The 16,190-nt window shown below is 41.2% G+C and overlaps 1 long non-coding RNA gene across 1 annotated transcript; it reads right to left on the bottom strand.

The window, feature by feature from the left end:
• Positions 1 to 294: 294 nt before the first annotated feature.
• LOC129145139 (uncharacterized) lies at positions 295 to 16,059 on the bottom strand. The gene is made up of 3 exons (XR_008550260.1): positions 15,916 to 16,059; positions 954 to 1,064; positions 295 to 637 (listed from the first exon to the last, which is right to left on the bottom strand). It is a non-coding gene; the product is annotated as an uncharacterized LOC129145139 (long non-coding RNA).
• Positions 16,060 to 16,190: the final 131 nt, after the last annotated feature.

Genomic DNA, 16,190 nt, shown 5'->3' on the forward strand with positions numbered 1-16,190 from the left:
TTACAGGAGCAAGGAAATTATTCTCTGAGGTCTGAGGAAGCTCATCATCAAGTGATGATAACTTACAGTTGTACTTGAATAATTTCAAGATGCATCCTAAAAGTATTTAAGCACGGAATGGAATGATATCTGAAATTTGCTTTAAAATAGAAAAAGGAGCTCTCTCTCTGGCTCGCGATCGCTCGCCTCCTGGCTTCACCGCTCCTGGCTGGCGGCAAACTCTGAGAGCGCCATTTTGGGATTCCTGATCGGCGGATTGGCTCCATCTGATACACTGGAACTCCACCCTGTTTGGAAGCATTGATGAGGCTGTGGGGAAGCCACATGGAATCGCCATCATCGCTTTGTTTGTTCAGATAGGAAAAGAGCATGTGGGCCTAAAGGCTGTGACTGAAATTCTCCGGGATATACAGTATAAGGGGAAGTCCAAAACAATACCTTGCTTTAATCCTAACACTTTATTACCAGATCCTTTGCTGCGGGATTATTGGGTGTATGAAGGCTCTCTTACCATTCCACCTTGCAGTGAAGGCGTTACCTGGATATTATTCCGATATCCTTTAACCATATCCCAGCTACAGATTGAAGAATTTCGGAGGCTGAGGACGCATGTTAAGGGAGCAGAACTGGTGGAAGGCTGTGATGGAATATTGGGAGACAATTTTAGACCCACTCAGCCACTTAGTGACAGAGTCATCAGAGCTGCATTTCAGTAGCCAAAGAGAACAAAAATAAGTCAGTCTTCACCTTGGTATGTGCAGAGTAAGGTACACAGTTATGTAAATGCATCATGTCAAAGTGACTTTCATGATGATCCTAATAATTTAGCAGTATGAATTTACTTTATTTTTATATAATTTATGACATTTTCAATCCCTGTTACTTACAAAGTCAGTTATATTTTGTATTTCATGCAGTGCTGAAAAAAATCTATAATCCTTATGTTTTCTCACCAGAGCAGCCTTTTATTCTATGTTTTGCTCTAATGTTGACTTTCATAAGAAAGGTGTCCTGAGTCAGAGAAGCAGTAATATGTAGATACTTCTTTAGTACTTTGTTGAACCCTGCAGAGGAGAATAAAGGAATAGGCTAGAACTTGGGGTGAACCTCAACGTTGATCCTCGTTGTCTAATGCAGACTTACTCATTTATCGGGGTAGGTGAGGGTAAATCTGGCATGAGTTACAATACTAGGGAAGAACTTTCACCTGATGAAGGAGCTCTCTTTAATTATGCAAATATGATAAGCTTTTTTAGTCATTGAAACACAATCTATACACTTAACATATTGAGTTCAATATAGGTATTTCTTACCCTGAAGAAGCTAACAAAGTAAAACATCATAAACATGGAAGAGAGAAAATATACATAATAACTATATTCCATTATTTCTTTAGGTTGTAAATTGTAAGGCATGCATACATAGGTCAGTGTACTTTGCTGACAGATCACTGTTTCCCCAAGGGGAAAGCATCCATTGGAATAGTTCCCTAAGTGAGCAGGACAGATAGATGTTTAACAGACCATTGTGAGAATGTACTCTACACTGACTAGTAGTGCAGTGGACTGGGGAGTTCACATGAATAGAAATCTTTGGCCTCAAGGAGCTCATAGTCTCATGAGCTACATAGTAGAAATTGTAGGAGTGACCATTTTGTCCTGTGTTCCAACCCATTTTTCTTGCCTCTGTTATTACTCTATGTGCCCAATACTTCAGTGAGTCTGTCTTTTCTCTTTTGTGAATGTACTTTGTGCACACAGTCTTTACCTCCCTTCCTTTTGCTTACTGAAATTCTAGCTCTCCTACAACCTAGCTCAAATACCCAGTATGAACTTTCTGCTTCTCACGCACAGTGTAATTGTCATTTCATATTTTCTTCCATAATATTTGTGTATTATTTTCTTCGTTAGGGAGAAATCTTTATTAGAATATTGTAAGCTTCCTAATGATTGAAACATGTTTATTTTACTTTGAATCCTCTGTGATCCATAATACTTTGTGTCATAGAGCTCTTCAGACACATTAGAAATTCCTTAAATCTATGCAAGTTGTATTTCAACCAGCTCCATTCCAGTCATTTTTCCATTCTCAGTTTCTAAGTTAGCCAGTGCATTCCATCCTCCTAATTTTGAATCTAATGAGGGCTAGGTAAAGATGACTTTTATTGAAATGAGAAGAAACTTTCAGTAAGTCATATATAGTAGTAGGGCAGAATACAACAGTGTTTAAGAATCATAATGGATGACTTAAATGATTAAAATAATGCTCATTTCGAAATTATTATTGAACACCTACTGTGTGATTGTTGCTGAATTTGCTGAATTTCTTAAGTAAGAGGAACACATGTGTTCTCTGCCCTCATAAAAATTTTGAGTCTGATGTGAGGAGCCTGATAATGGAAACATAAACACTTCAAAAATACACAATTAAAAATTATAATAAATTCCATGAGCGAGAGGACAAAGAAATGCAGTGAAGGAGATTTCAGAGAGAGGGAATATCTTTTGGGAAGGTTGTGAGGGGCTGTTCCCAGTGAAGGAGATAAGAATTTGATGCATTGAGATCCCTGAAAGAAGATCCCGTGATTCTATGTATAGAGATTAAAGGGGAAGTTTAGGCAGTGCCATATCTTAGGGCCTTGCCAGCCACAGTAAACATCCGTATTTCACTGTCGTTGTGTAGAGGACCTATAAAGACATACTCAGGGCTGAGTATTGTTTTCAGTAGATCATGGTTGCTGGAGAATGAGTAGATTGGATTATAGTGAGCCAGGGCAGGAGTCGAAGTTTAGAAGTCTGCTTGGTAGCCAAGGAAAAGACATGGAGCTCAGACATGAGAATAAGAGCAATGGAGCTGGAGAGAAGTTATTATGTGTGATGCAGATGCTGAAAGTGATATCTGGTGATAAGTTAGATGAGGGTGGAAGAAATAGAAATATCAAGGTAACGTCTGGGTTTGGGACTTTAGTAGGTGTGGATGGAGTATCATTGAGTGTGACATAGGAAAGGTGGAGAGGCTCTGTTGTGGATGGAAAGTTAAAGAGCTGAGTTGCAGCATGTTGAATAAGAGAGATCTGTCCATTACAATCATACTCATAATAAAGGTTCATAAAGGTAACTAGAATTTTGAGAGTAGAGATCGGAAAATAAGTCTAAATTGAATGTGGGCATTGTTGGCGTAGAGGTTTCATATATGTGTGTGTTTATATTCATGAATAATATTCTAATATGTATGATCTCATATATGTATAATGTTCAAATGCTACATAGGGTTTACCTCGTTATCTTCATAATTTTTTTAAAATAAAGTAACATTGGGTCACAAAAAAAAAATAGAAAAAGGAGTTTGGGCAGCAATTGCAAAGCCTTGTGGACATGTGTCACCTGAAATACACAGTCTCAAGGAACTCTAGAAATGGCACTTGAAGAATGGGAGGAAATAGTAATTCAATGAAGAGGATGTAGAAGTAACAGTAAGTGGGGAAAGTGTTTCTAAAATAGAATTGGTCAAACCTGTTGATCATCAGAATCTCCCCAACCAACCCACTTAGAATCTTTGGGGTGTAATCCCAGGAACCTGTATTTTCCACATATTAATCTCTCTAGGGAAATGTGAAGAACTTTAGTTTAGGAACCACTGATCCAGACAACTCTGATTACTACAACTGATAATTATTTTCAGGCATTCAGAAATTAGATCTCATGGTTGAGAGCAAAATTAGACTTCTGTTCACTGCCTTCTAGGAGCTGGCACTCTTATTATAAAAGTGAGACCAGATCTCCTGAGGACTTCAGGTTTGGAAGAGGATCTTGAAGGATGAGTTCAATATCAAAATAAAGAAGGACGGGCCTCCCCTGGTGGTGCAGCGGTTGAGCGCTGGGCTGCAAAGCTGTCCACAGCCTCTGCAGCACCTGTTCGATCCCCAGCCGCCGGGGAGAGTCCAACATGGCGCTCAGACCTCTCCTGCTGCCCGCTGCTCCCCTCCGCAGTGTACTTCATTGGTCTGCCTGTTCTGTTCTCCACTCTGGCTCTGAATTCTCTCACCCTCCCGTGCTTCTGACTGTACCCAGTGCTTGTATAAATAAAAAATAATAAATAAATAAATCTTTAAAAAAAATGGAGGAGGACAAGAATATGGATAAATAAAAGCACAAGATAGCTGAGAACTGTGAATCCATTACCTTTAATTTTTACAAAGAAGCTAAGATTTGACCCCACAATTCCCTTTTTTAGGAGCTTATTCCAGGAAAAGTGTTAAGATTGGTACCTTTGGGGCCTCCCTGGTGGTGCAAGGGGTTAAGCACCGCACTATGAAGCAATCCACAGCCTCTGCAGCAAGAGTTCAATCCCTGGCAGGCCAGGAAGCAACCCACATGGCACAGCAGATCTCTCCTGACTCGCCCACTGCTCCCCTTAGCAGTGTACTTCTGTCAGTATGCCTGTTCTGTTCCTCACTGTCTCTGGTGAATCCTCTCACACCCCACATCTCTGGCCTGTACCCCAGCTCTTGGATGCATAAATAAATAAATCTTTAAAAAAAAAAAAGATTGGTACCTTTGCTGTATTATCCACAATTACAAATAAATAAACAAACCCTAGAAAGAAGCAACATATTCTGTAGTAGTGATAGGAAACAATTTATACAGTGAAACCCCTTGCAAGTACATATGGTGTCACAGAAAATTTTAAATGCATGGAAAAAGTTCACAGTATTTAAAGTGAGAAGAGGACATAAAACAATATACCTGATATGATCTCAGTTTTAAAATATGTATGTGGGGTCTCCCCGGTGGTGCAGCAGGTTGAGCGCAGTGCTGTAAGGCTGTCCACAGCCTCTGCAGCATGGGTTCCATTCCTGGCTGGCCAGGGAGATACCCACATGGCGTGGCAGACCTCTCCTGTCTTGCCCGCGGCTCCCCTCAGCAGTATATTTCAGTACATCTGCCTGTTCTGCTCCCCGCTAGGTCTCTGGTGAATTCTCTCACCCTCCCACACCTCTGGCCTGTACCCCAGTTCTTGTATAAATAAAACAAATCTTTAAAAAAAAAAAAGGAAAAAACATGTATGTGTGTGTGTGCATGTACTAGAAAGAGATAAAAAAATATTTCCACTTTGCTTTTCTGTATTTATGAACTTTTGTACTGATGTGTCCCCCCATTTTTGCTATGAATGCATTTTTAGTATGGAATACACTTAGTCCAAACATTTATTTTGTTATGAATACTATTTTATTTGAGAACCGCCATCTTCTTATCACCAAAATGACCAAAACAAAGGAAGTAGGAGAGGCACCTGCTATGTATTCTCCAGGCCTTTTAGAAAACATGGAGCTGTTCCCCTGGCCACAGACATATGAATCTACAAGAGTAGTGATACTGTGGACATCAAGGGGAGGGCACTGTTCACAAAAGAATGCCCGACAAATGTTACCATGGTAAACCTGGAAGAGACTATAATGTTGCCCAGCATGCAGTTGGCATTGTTATAAACAAACAAGTGCAGGGCAAGATTACTGCCAAGAGAATTAATGTTTGTATTGGGCATATTAAGCTAAAATCTGAGACAGCTTCCTGAATTGTGTGAAAGAAAATGACTGGGGAAAAAAGGAAGCCAAAGAGAAAGTTACTTGGATTCAACTAATGTGCCAGCCTGCTTTACCCACAGAAGCTCACTTTGGAAACAAGTCGTAAGGATCCTGAGCTGCTGGAATCCACTCCCTATGAATTCATGGTATGATAGGTGTGGGGGAGAAAAGACCTTTAGACTATAAAAAATAAAATAAATAAAAACTTTTGTTAGGAAAATATGTATAAATCTTTGTTCTTTTTCCATTCTCCTTATCATTTTTTTAAAGATTTATTTATTTATGCATGCAAGAACTGGGGTACAGGCCAGAGTTGTTGGAGAGGTAAGAGGATTCACCAGAGAGAATGGGGAGCAGAACAGATCTACTGAAATACACTGCTGAGGGGCGCAGAGGGTGTGACAAGAGAGGTCTGCTATGCCATGTGGGTTGCTTCCTGGCTGGCTGGGGATTGAACTGGTGCTGCAGTGGCTGGCGATAGCTTGATAGCGCTGTCTTTAACCCCTGCGCCACTGGAGAGGCCCCATTCTCCTTATCATTTAACATAAGGTGTATTGACTTTTATCAGTATTTAAGTATGATTAATTGCACATCATGATATTTAATTTATTGGATATTAGAAGAGTAAACATCACTCAAGGATTTTACCGCCTCTCCTGGGGAAAGGATTAGTGTTTTTTCATTTGTATGCAGGATAATTGTATTTGTTTCCCTTTTTCAAACACTGTATTATGGAAAATTTCAAACACACCCAAAAGTAGAAGGGTGTGTACAGCAACCCCCATGTACCCATCATCCAACTTCAAAAATTACCAGTATTTACCAATGTTGTTTTGTCCCTGAGTCACCCCATGCTTTTTACCTATGAAGTATTTTATTTTTATTTATTTATTTTTAAAGATTTATTTATTTTTTGGCCTCCCCAGTGGCGCAGCGGTTTGAGCACAGCATTGTGAAGCTGTCTGCAGCCTCTGCAGTGCCGGTTCGATTCCCGCCTGGCAGGGAGATTCCCACATGGCGGGGCAGACCTCTCCTGTCTCGCCCGCTGCTCCCATCAGCAGTGTACTTCAGTCCTTCTGCCTGTTCTGCTCCCTGTTCTGTCTCTGGTGAATTCTCTCAGCCTCCCGCGCCTCTGGCCTATACCCCAGTGCTTGTATAAATAAATAAAATCTTAAAAAAAAAGATTTATTTACTTTTATACAAGAGCTGGGGTACAGGCCAGAGGTGCAAGAGGGTGAGAGGATTCACCAGAGACAGAGGGGGCAGCAGAACAGGCAGAAGACCGAAATACGCTGCTGAATTTTCTCAGATGGCTCCAGTAGAGCTATTGATGACTCATCTTGCTCACTCAGGTGCAGTGAGGCAAAAGACTAGATTCTTTTCCTGAAATACCAATAGTGGATGCCCTAGCAATACATCCTTATATACTTGTGTTAGTATTTCTGTAAGATAAAGACAAAGAAGTGGAATTACTGTATCACACTTGTAGGTAAAGCACCTAAAGGAATTTCCAGAGTGAAAGAGCTATGTGAGTGGTTACCCAGGATGCTGAATTAGGGCAGGCAATATGTAATTATGGAAAGTATACCAGACTTGAAGAGAGAAGACCCAAATCTGATTATCTTGGGAAATACTGTTTGTCCTTTCATCTATTCAAAATTGCATACTGAATTCTGCATACTCTATGCTGGACATGATGTTAGTTAGAGACTAGGTGTACAGAGATGAGTGAGTTATAGTCCACACCTCAAGGAATTTACAGTGATTGATGGAGAGACACATCCATAAATAGATGCCACTTGCTCAAAATGTGACCTTGGGAAATTGTTTCTTTCTCTGTGAAGTGGGTCATTGCCCTTATAATAGGGTCGTCACGATGATTAAATCAATGGATGAGAAGTGCCCTGCACAGTGCCTGGCACATATGTACTCAATAAATGATAGCTGTCATTATTCTTTCAGCTATAGGGTAATTATAACAAGTAATTTGTTATAGTTGCAGTGATATTTCTACCCCTCTGAACTTATCTCTACAGTATTAAATGAATTGTTGAGATATTAATATAGTACATACAAAATGGTACTTGATCACTATTGGGTTTTTTCCTTGCATTTTTATGTTGAGACCAAGGGTAAATAGCAGCTGGAAACCCAAACATTCCTATGAACACAACAGTGCAAACATCATATATTTGAACGTGACAGTGAGTCCCGGTCTATGTGTCACAGACACTTCTTTAACTACACAGATTTCACCTCTGGCAATATCGAAACATCTGGAGTGTGGCTGCATACCTCCCTGCCCACAGCTACAAGAAATCATGGATACCATGAGATACCATCTTACACCAGTGAGAATGGCACATATTAAAAAAACTAGCAACAACAAATGTTGGCGAGGTTGTGGAGAAAAAGGAACTCTCCTGCACTGTTGGTGGGAGTGCAAACTGGTCCAACCACTATGGAGAGCTGTGTGGAGATTTCTGGACCTACTAAACATAGAGATTCCATATGATCCAGCAATTCCACTCTTAGGTATTTACCCAAGGGACACAGAAACATCCATTCCAAAGAGCACCTGCACCCCTATGTTTATAACAGCACTGTTTACAATAGCTAAGCTTTGGAAACAACCCCAATGCCCAAAAATAGATGACTGGATCAAGAAGATGTGGTACATATATACCATGGAATATTACTCAGCAATCAAAAAAGATAAACACATGCAATTTGCAGCAACATGAATGGCACTGGAAGGGATCATGCTCAGCGAAATAAGCCAGAGAGAAAAAGAAAAATACCGGATGGTCTCACTCATAGCAGGAATCTAGAAAACTTAAATAAGGGACCAGGAAAATGAATAACTATAAGAAAGTAAAAATCAAAATCAACAAACAACTATGAACCTGAGACACTCATGGGGGGTAGGGGGCGGGGAGGGGAGGGATTGGGGTCAAAATAAGGGGGTTGTAATTGTATGGGGAATATAAAAATACAATTTATAATAAAAAGAAATGCAGATTAACAAAAGAAAAATAAATAAATAAATAAAAAGAAATAAATCATGGATAGAGGATGTTCACGTGGCCCAGGGGATTTTTTCTCCCAGTTTACTATGCACAGCACAGTTTGCATCCCTTAGTGGGATGACTTGTTTGCTTGACACTTACTTTCATGAAATCGCTTCTTTTCTTTCCCACATAGATATAAAATGGGAATTAAAGGAAGTGTCTCTTGATGCCAAAAATTTTTAAAAAGATTTATTTATTTTTGCTTACAAGAAATGGGCCAGAGGTGTGGGGGGGTGGTGAAAGGATTCACAGAGATACAGTGGGGAACAGAACTGGCAGATCGACTGAAATACACTGCTGAGGGGAGCAGCGGGTGATTCAGGAGAAATCTGCTGCACCATGTGGATAGCTCCCTGGCTGGGGATTGAACTCATGCTGCAGTGGCTGTGGATAACTTCATAGGTTGCATCTTAACCCCTTGCACGACCAGGGAGGCCGATGCCAAAATTTTTGAACTAAGCAAAACTTACTACGTCAATTTATTTTTTTTTCAAAGATTTATTTATTTATTTATACAAGCACTGGGTATAGTCAGAAGCACGGGAGGGTGAGAGAATTCACCAGAGCCAGAGTGGGGAGCAGAGCTGGCAGAAGGACCGAAGTACACTGCTGAGGGGAGCAGCGGGGGCAGGAGAGGTCTACGTACCATGTGGGACCCTCCTCCGGTGGCCGGGGAGCAGCTGGGGATTGAACCCGCGCTGCAGAGGCTGCGGGCAGCTTCGCAACCCAGCGCTCAACCGCTGCGCCACCGGGGAGGCCCTTGCTATGTCAATTTAAAGGTAATTCTAGAGAAAAATTTAGGCAGAATTAAATGAGAAAAGAATAGTATAAATATTTTGGGTGGGATTTCTTTTAGAAACTGACTAGTATCTAATCACTAGTCGTCCTCCCTCCCCGCCCAGGTTTCTTTATTTCCCTGCAGGGTTTTAAAAGCTCTGATACTTCTTTTTCCTCTCTGGATATGTGCCCAGCTATGCAGTCCATATCACACTCCACTGGGTTTTTTACATGCTGATTCTCCTTGCAGAGCTAGTGATGCAAAAGCCTAAAGCTCAAGTTTTGGAGTCAGGCAGATCAGGGTTTGAATCTAATTCTTCTATTTAGTAGCTCTAGGATCTTGGGTAAAAATCTCTGAAATTCAGTTTCCTCATCTGTAAAATGGGTGATATTAGTATCATTAATACTATATTAGCCTTACAGAATGAACATGAATGTTAAAAGACATAATACATGTAAACTGCTCCATACCTGATTTTAGGTTTTCGATATGATCATGATTGTTTTCAGGTACCTCCATGTAGTGCTTGGCACATGATGGATGCTCAAAATCTGGTGGCTATGACAAGTTACCTGCAGTTTCTAACTGCCAGGATTATGGCTTTGTTATTTAATTTGTTAGCAATTAACACAATCTTTAGCCTAGTACCAAGGTACTTGTCTCATTATCTCTGTAATTCTGACAGGTACCTGGTACCCTTCCTGGCACATAGTAGGCACTGGGTACATAGCTGTTGAATCACATTCAACATAATCCATTCAGACGTTCGCACAAGATCTGTGTCACGAAATAGCTGTCATTCCAAAATTGACAGCTAACCCTGACACAGACATGCTTACACAGTTTGTAAGCCATGATTTCAACTTCCTGCATTGCAGACGTCTCAGTTAATATTCCATTCCATTCACGTGATCCTTAGAAAGAAAGGACAATACTAGTTTATTAGCTGAGAGAAGGAACTTTTGGTCTACTTAGATTCAGGTATACATCCTGGCTGCAATGGGTAAGCATCACAAATCTCTCTGAACCTCAATTTTCTCGTTTAAGGGAGGAGGAGAGAATCACAGGACCGATCTCATTCAGCGAGTGTAAGAATTCTGCTTTTTATGCACTGTTCTCTTTGTTGAAACTGTCTTTTCACTCCTGTTTTTTCAGTTTGCCTGTCACCTCTTCCAGAAATCCTTCCCTGCTACCCATGGTTGGTCCGCTGTTATATTCTGCCTGTATTATCTGCCAATTATCCTCTGTAATGACTTCTTCAACTACTCACTTCCTTTCTGGCTGGTGAACTCCCACAGAATAGGGGATGTCTGTCTCATTTGTTCCTGTGTGCCCTAGCATCTAACAGTCCCTTGATACGTAATATGTTGGGTGGACTGTATTTGTTAACTGAAATAATGAGATAATAATGCATATAAACACAGAGCCTAACATTTACAAGATCTCAATAAACATAATGTATTATTAAAAAATATAGTTGGAACCCCTCAAACTCAAAACTCTTCTTCCAAGACAGCCTAGAACAAGTGAAGCCTTTCCTGAATGGCTGTCAATTTGTCCAGCTGTTTTCCTCAACTAATTCCCTGAGACTTCTCCAAAGTGAGCCACTGGGTGCGTCTTAAGGCTGTTCTCTTTACAAAGCATGCAAAACACTGACTGAAAGTCTGTTTAAAACCCTTCTTCCGGAAAAAGAAAAGTACCGGATAGTCTCACTCATAGCAGGAATCTAGAAAACCTAAATAAGGGACCAGGAAAAAGAATAACTATAAGAAAGAAATATCAAAATCAACAAACAACTATGAACCAGAGACACACTATGGGGGCTGGGGGACAGGGAAATGAGGGATTGGGGTCAAAATAAGGGGGTTGTAATTGTATGGGGAATATAAAAATGAAATTTAAATTAAAAAAAATAATAAAAATATATAGTTGGGGGCCTCCCTGGTGGCGCGAGGGGTTAAGCACCGCACCGTGAAGCAATCTGCAGCCTCTGCAGCATGACTTCGATCCCCAGCTGGCCAGGGAGATTCCCACGTGGCACAGCAGACCTCTCTTATTACTCCTGCTACTTCCCTCATTAGTAAGTTTCAGTCAGTCTGTCTGTTCTGTTCCCCACTCTGTCTCTGGTGAATCCTCTCACCCCCCCACCCCCACATCTCTGGCCTGTATCCCAGGTGTTGTATGTATAAATAAATAAATCTTTTTAAAAATATTTAAAAAATATATAGTTGGGTGCTGAGTTTATTCACCTTGAGAAAATGAGTATCATGCGAGGAACAACAGAGATAGGTATTGTGAATCTATCTTTGTATCTTGTTTGTTATGTAGTTTTGGCCAAAGCTGTCTTTTCATTTTCCCACTATTAAAGTGAATATAATATATCACCCTGGTGTCTAACTTAACTTGGTTCTTGTAAAATGTGTCTTTCCCAGACCAAATCTCACAGGCTGTCCTGTGTATGCCCGGATTTTCTAGACATAGACTCTCTTCTGTCCTTGTGCTCCTCTCCTTTCTTTTTTTAAAAATATTTATTTTATTTATTTATTCCTACAAGAACTGGGGTGTAGGCCAGAGGTGCGGGATGGGGGTGGGGTGAGAGGATTCACCAGAGACAGAGTGTGGAGCAGAACAGGCAGACTGACTGAAATACACTGCTGAGGGGAGCAGCGGGCAAGACAGGAGATGTCTGCCGTGCCATGTGGGTCATCTCCCTGGCCGGGGATTAAACTCATGCCTCAGTGGCTGGCAATAGCTTGATAGCCCTGACACTTTAACCCTTGTGCCACCAGGAAGGCCCTGCTCCTCTATTTCTTAGCTGCCAATTGTTCCCCCGACCCTCCTCCAACCCAATACCGCCTAACACCTCAGTTTATAATACCAGTTGGCTCCCACCCAGCAGCCAGCCTTGAACTACACTAGTTCTCATGACAATTCTCAAGTCCTTAATGCAGCCTCATCTTCTTCCCGCCACCTCTTTGTTCACTGTGCTCCAGCTACCAGGTTTTCCTGAAGTTTCCTTGAGGCACTAACTTCCCTGATTCAAGGCCTCGGAACTGCCAGTCTCTCTGCTTGGAACATTGCCGCACTCTCCATATTGTGCTCACCCCTATTCAACCTTATCTTAGTTTCATGTTATTTCTTCATGGAGCAGTACTTGGCTTCCTTGGCAGAAACTAAGTTTCCCTGTTATATGCTATCGTTCTTTCAGATATGGTGTGATAGTTGTCATATTGTCACATTTTAAAAGAAAAAGAAAAAAGTGGACTTAAAGTGAAATTTCTGTTATTAATGATAGCAAGTCATTGAAAAATTATATAACACTGACGACTCAACTAAAGTATCTATAGGTTAGTGACCATCTGTGGCCGGCCTGTTTGCAACCTGAGCTGTGCAAACTTTATCTTTACTTGGCAACTATTCCTGTATTAATCATCACTCCATCTATTAACTGTCCACTCCATGCCAGGCACTGTGCTTGGTGCTTTGTATAGATGACTTCATGTACTACCCAAAACCACCTGGGAGGTCAGGTAAGGTTCAGAGAGGTTAAAACATTTGCCCAAGGTCACAAGCCATAAGTGGTGGAGCCAGGTGCTAAAGGTGGAGCACTTACTATGCTTCCGCTGGAGCACTTAACTATGTGTCAAGGTACAATTGTCAATTTAGAATGGGAGAGGCTTCTGAAACACTAACAACAACAGCTACTCATATTTGTTATGTGCTCCCCATGAGTCAGTCATGGTGCTAAATGCTTCGCACGATCTGATTTAATCTTCACGACATTCTATACAAAGGCACTACTATCACCATCCCCATTTTATAGAAGAGGACATTGAGGTATTAAGTATAGGTATTTGATTTAACCAAGTCAAAAAGGGGATTCAAACCCAGACAATGTGATGTCATAGTTCCCACTCTTAGGAACCTTTATCAACAATTTGTGTTTGTGGCAGAGCAATGGACTGAAGGGGGAAAAGGAACATTTTATAAGTCATTCCTTCTCCAGCCCAGTGTCCCACAGAGGATCCAACTGAGAAACACCCCCGGGTTATTTCCATGAAGCTGCAATGGAGAGACGTGGCCTGCAGGTGGCAGCAACATCAACAGTCTCTAAATGTGCAGTGTTCAAAGCTGAAGCTTTGCACAGATTCACTTATTTGCATAATGTTCTCTGACTGGCCCAATTAATTCTTTGTGGGTTAATTGGACTTGGTTCTCAGCCCAGTGAGAACTACCTCCTTTGTGGAGCCATTCACAGCTGTGAAAGAAGAGCGAGTCCTCAGAATTTGAAAGTTTTCCAGCTCAACAGCCACCGCCTTGATTTTAAACTGTTAGTTGTTTTAAGTGATCCCAATACATTTTGAATTTTTAGCTTAAAAAAAAATCTCTATTTTGTTGTTGTTGTTAAGGTACAGTAACATATACATTTAAGAAAATTTGAGGCCATGAGTGGAACAAAGCACAGAAGGGGGCCAATGGACTGTGGTGGAAAGTTCTTAGTACTTTGGTGGTGGGTGTGGGGTGGTAACATACAGTTGAAGAAATGTGGGTGTGTAGTCCTAAAATATATACAGTGTTGTAAACCAGTTACTGCAATGAAAAGAAACTGAATAGCACAAGATTGAAAACTGTTTGTATGTAGAAAAAAAAACCTTAAGCAACAAAACAAAACTCAATACTCCCCTTCACCACCCAAGCCATTGATTTCTAGTTAGCATAACAGCAGTTGTTCATCCAAACTTTTTTTCCTTCAAAATAAGGTAACATATTTTGCACGCTGCTTTCCTTCCTGCTTTCTTTTAAACTGAGAACTATTTCAAGCATATAGAAAAATAGAGAGGTTTATATAACAAACATAAACTTTATCAAATTTATTGTTTTTGTCATATTTATCTACTTTTTGTTCAAGAAATAAGATCTCAGAGATGTTTTAAGCCCTGGTGTACTCCTCCTTTCTCCCTTTTCTCTTTTCTTAGGATTGTTTGCCTGAATTATTTTATTTCCACAGGTGATTTTATATTTTTATTACGTATACATGAATCTCTTCTCACATCAATTTATCTATTAGGTACTGTTACTGTACCATTGTACAATGAGAAAACTGAATTTTTTCTTTCAGTTTTACTGAAATATAGAGGAAATTGAATCTTAACAAGTTTAAATAACTTAGCCAAGGGTACACAGAGAGGAAATGGCAGAATAGCTTTCCATTGCCAAAGTCTATGCTCTTAACACTGTACTCCAATAGTGCCCCAAAGCCCTAAATCCAGAAAGATTAATGGTTAGAAATCATCTTTAATGTTAACTGGTCTCAAGAGAGGCCTGGGGGCCTCCCCGGTGGCGCAGCGGTTGAGCGCGGGGTTGCGAAGCTGCCCGCGGCCTCTGCGGCGCCGGTTCAATCCCCAGCTGCTCCCCGGCCACCGGAGGAGGGTCCCATATGGCGCGCGGACCTCTCCTGCGCCCGCTGCTCCCCTCAGCAGTGAACTTCGGTCCTTCTGCCTGCTCTGCTCCCTGCTCTGGCTCTGCTGAATTCTCTCACCCTCCCGCACTTCTGACTGTACCAGTGCATGTATAAACAAACAAACAGACAAAACAAACAAATAAATAAATTAAAAAACATGCCTCTATAAAAAAAAAAAAAAAAAAAGAGAGGCCTGGGGCCTCCCTGGTGGTGCAAGGGGTTAAGCACCACACTATGAAGCAATCTGCAGCCTCTGCAGCCCGCCAGGGAGCAACCCACATGGCAAAGCAGACCTCTCCTGTCTCGCCTACTGGTCCCCTCAGCAATGCATTTCAGTCAGTCCACCTGTTCTGCTCCCCACTCTGTCTCTGGTGAATCCTCTCACATACACACACTCACCCCTCCCCCACCACATCTCTGGCCTATACCCCAGCTCTTGTATGCATAAATAAATAAATCTTTAAAAAAAAAAAAAAAAAGAGAGAGAGAGAAAGAGGGGCCTGGCCCAGGCCACCTACCTTTTAAAAAGTTATGTTGGGAGTATAATATATATGCAGCAAATTATACCTATCCCAATTGATAAATTTTAACAAATTGAATATACCCACGTAACCAGCACCCAGATCAAAAAATAAATTACCAGTGTCTTTCTTCCAGACATCTTTCTCCACTCTGAAGGGTAGCTACTCTCCTGACTTTGGACAAAATAATTTTGCCTCCTTTGTAGTTAATATATGTGAGATCATAACAGTATATATTCCTTTGGTCTGGTTTATTTCACTTAAAATTATTTCTAAGAAACATACATAAGGTTGAATATAGGTGTTCTATGAAAAAAATAAGGGAACATTCATTCTGCAAAGAATTTTGAGTGGCACTGAGACTCTCATGGGAATTGTCACCAGCCATTGGTACTATCAGAGCTCGGTGGCTAGACCTAACTACAGCAGGGGCAAATCTAAGCACTGCAAGGGATGGTCTGGGACCTTTTTGTCTCACCTCACTTACCTCTTTGCCTTACCTTAGATTTTAGCTGATGCTGCAGAAAAGTTTTGTGACGACCTCAACTCTCCTTGCATCTTTCTGTCTTCTGTCCTGGAGCTTATCCTAAATCAAGATGTAGGACACTATGGGCCTCCCTGGTGGCACAGCAGTTGAGCGCGGGGTTGCGAAGCTGCCCGCGGCCTCTGCAGCGCCGGTTCGATCCCCGGCTGCTCCCCGGCCACCAGAGGAGGGTATATGATAGCTATTAAAAAAAAGCAGCAGTTTCATTATTACCATGACTACTGTTACCGC

This window comes from Talpa occidentalis, unplaced genomic scaffold (assembly GCF_014898055.3).
Source record: "Talpa occidentalis isolate TD23 unplaced genomic scaffold, MPIMG_talOcc4v2.1 talOcc4.9, whole genome shotgun sequence".
In the NCBI taxonomy this organism is placed as follows: Eukaryota; Metazoa; Chordata; class Mammalia; order Eulipotyphla; family Talpidae; genus Talpa; species Talpa occidentalis.